Here is a 3,468-nt window from a genome sequence, read left to right on the forward strand (position 1 = left end):
AATTTTCCCAGCACCATTTATTGAAGACACTTTTTTCCAGTGGATAAACTTTCCTGCTTTGTCAAGTATTAGTTGACCATAAAGTTGAGGGTCCACTTCTGGGTTCTCTGTTCTGTTCCATTGATCTATGTGTCTGATTTTGTTCCATTACCACACCGTCTTGATGACCACAGCTTTGTAGTACAACCTAAAATCTGGCATTGTGATGCCTCCAGCTATGGTTTTCTTTTTTCAAATTCCCCTGGCTATTTGGGGGCTTTTCCAATTCCACACAAATCTTTTTTTTTATATAATAAACATTTGGAATTTTATTTTAAAAAAAATCACAACCATGAACATTGTTACAGTTAGAGGCCCTCTTGGTTCTCCACAATGATACTGAGCATGCTCACAAGGGGTTCCCATTGTTTAGTCTTTAAACAACCATCTTTAAAAGAAGGAATAAAAACTCAGCACACTACCATTTAACTTGTTTTAATGTTTCTTCACAAATGGTGAAAAATATACAGACAAGGAATAATCATAATGTTGTGGCCAACATTATAAATATGGAATTATAAATTTAAAACATTTTCTGGTTTAAAAAATAAATCTGGTAGTCAATGCAGCTCTGCAGGGTCTTTGCATCTAGTACGGCCGGTCTCTGCACTCCTGACGGTGCTCACCTTTATCCATTTTTCCAGGTCCTCCATGCCTGCCTCTTCTTCCTCCCATCTGTTCCATCAAAGGTCCAGGGGGCCCACCAGGACCGCCTCGTCTTCCTCCGCCAAAGCCACCTCGGTCCATGCCCCGGCCAGCACGGAAGCCCCCTCTGTCTCCACCGCAGCCACTTCTGAACATCCCACCGGGACCACCGTGGTCCATGAGGCCACCTCTTCCTCCCCGCCTGCCACCAGGGCCGCCTCTGCCACGGTCACCGCCCGGGGGCAGGAAGGGTGGTGGAAGGAAGCCTTCAGGCTTCGGGGCCTTACACTGGTTGCATTCTGTTCTCCTGGCGAAGTTCTGGTTTCCACACCCCGGATTGGGGCACTGCCAGTCCCCAGCTCGGTGCTGGACGTTTCCTCCAGATGGGTTCCTTGGGGAACCCCAGGGTCCTCTTGGGGGAAAGCCACCTCTGTCTCCAACGGCCTTCCATGCGACCCATGGGGCCCCCAGGACTTCCTGGGACCCCTGGACCTCCACGGAGTGGCGGTGGCATCCCTCTGCCCTCACGGGGAGGCATACCACCCCGCATGCTGTTCATTGGAGGTTTCTTCCGAGTGAGAGAAACCTTAAGTTTGCTTCCTTGAAAATCTTTCCCATCAAACCACTCCACAGCAGCCTTGGCAGTTGGTGGGTCTTCATAGGATACTGTAGCATCACCTTTGGGCTTTCCTGTTTCCTTGTCCAAGTAGATATGGATCATGGGTTGTCCAGGCCTCTTGTTCATCTTAACAATTCCACACTGCTTAAATAAGTCAGCCAGATCATCTAGAGTCACATTGTCATTTAAGCCTTGCACATAAATTGCACTGTTGTCAGAGTCTTCATCTGGATCTACAGGTGGGCCTAGATCAAGATCTGGTCCTTCATCCATGGGTCCACCAGGCTTATTGAAGCTACCTTGCTCTCCATCGCTGCCCATTCCACTGCGTCATCCTCCCCGCCCACCTCTGCTCATGCCTCCACGATCAAATCCCCCTCTTCCCCTGCCCCAGTCATCAGGGCCACTCATGCTCCGGTTCTCTCCTGGTCCGGGAAAATCCTCCAGACTCCTGCCCATAAACACCCATCCTACTGGGATGGTCCTGTTGGAATGAACTCTGCTGCCCATAGCTGCTGCTCTGTTGGCTATATTGACTTGGAGCCTGGCTGTAGGATCCAGTTTTGGGGGGGATAACTAGTGGGCAGCTGCTGCCCATAGCTGCTTTGTTGACCATAGCTACTCTGCTGTCCATAGCTGCTCAGCTGCCCATAGGTGTTCTGCTGAGAGTAACTGCTCTGAAAATAACTAGTCATCTGTGTAGAGGAGTTGCTGGTAGGAGGATAAGATGGTGGTGCTGTGACTGGCTGCATGGGGTAGCTCCCAGGTACCTGGGGATAACTGTAGTTACTCTGTCCATATCCTAGGCTGGGCTGGTTGTAACCCCCTATGCTAGGTTGACTAGTCTCAGCGGGTTTGTTACCTTCCTGTGGTCTTGCAGGTGCGGTGGCTGCTGGCTGCTGCCCATAGGCTGGGTAAGCAGGCTGAGTGCCATATGCAGACTGAGCTGCATAGGAGGCCTGGGTGGTAGTGACCGTTAGCAGTGGTGGTATCATAAATACCAGTGCCGTACCCCTGGACAGGCTGAATGTATGCCTGGGGGGCAGTTGGAGTAGTATAACCAACGGGAGGCTGTCCATAAGAAGTTGAATAGGGGGTCTGCCCATAGGTCGCAGTGGTCTGAGCCGGGGTATAGCTGACATCAGTGGGCTGTCCATAGGTTCCATAACTCTGCTGCCCATATGCCTGGGTGGTCTGTGGATATCCTTGAGTTGGTTGGGCGTTGTATACACTGTAGCCCTGCTGGGCTGCAGCTTGGCTGTAAGTATTGTAATCCGTGGACGCCATTTTCTCTCCTACCCTCTCGTTCTCTCAACGTCTGTCTCCCTCTCGCTTTCCCTCTCTGATTCCACACAAATCTTATGATGATTTGTTTCAACTCTCTGAAGAAAGTCCATGGTATTTTGATAGGGATTGGATTAAAGGTGTAAATTTCCCTGGGTAACATTGAAATTTTCAAAATATTAATTCTTCCAATCCATGAGCATGGAATATTTTTCCATCTCTTTGTGTCTTCCTCAATTTCTTTCAGAAGTGTTCTGTAGTTTTGAGGGTATAGGTTCTTTACCTATTTGGTTAGGTTTATTCCTAGGTATCTTATGCTTTTTGGTGGAATTGTCAATGGGATTGACTCCTTAATTTCCCTTTCTTCAGTCTCATTGTTAGTGTATAGAAATGCCACTGATTTCTGGGTATTGATTTCGTATCCTGCCACACTGCTGAATTGCTGAATGAGTTCTAGCAATCTTGGGGTGGAAGCTTTTGGGTTTTCTATGTACAGTATCATGTCATCTGCAAAGAGGTAGTGTTTGACTTCTTCTTTTGCCAAATTGAATGCCTTTTATTTCTTTTTGTTGCCACATTGCTGAGGCTCGGACTCCTAGTCCTATGTTGGAGAGCAGTGGTGAGAGTGGATATCCCTGTCTTGTTCCTGATCTTAGGGGAAAGGTTCCCAGTGTTTCCCCATTGAGAATGATATTTGCTATGGGCTTTTTGTAGATGGCTTTTAAGATGCTGAGGAATGCTCCCACTATCCCTACACTGAAGAGTTTTGATCAGGAATGGATTTCTATTTTGTCAAATGCTTTCTCTGCATCTATGGAGAGGATCATATGGTTCTTGTTTTTTTCTCTTGCTGATATGATGAATCACATTGATTGTTGTAT

At 47.7% G+C, this 3,468-nt stretch overlaps 1 pseudogene; it reads right to left on the minus strand.

Annotated features, from left to right (window-relative positions):
* Positions 1-510: 510 nt before the first annotated feature.
* On the minus strand, positions 511-2,720 carry LOC121483130 (annotated as a pseudogene).
* Positions 2,721-3,468: the final 748 nt, after the last annotated feature.

The sequence above is a fragment of the Vulpes lagopus genome, chromosome X (genome assembly GCF_018345385.1).
Source record: "Vulpes lagopus strain Blue_001 chromosome X, ASM1834538v1, whole genome shotgun sequence".
In the NCBI taxonomy this organism is placed as follows: Eukaryota; Metazoa; Chordata; class Mammalia; order Carnivora; family Canidae; genus Vulpes; species Vulpes lagopus.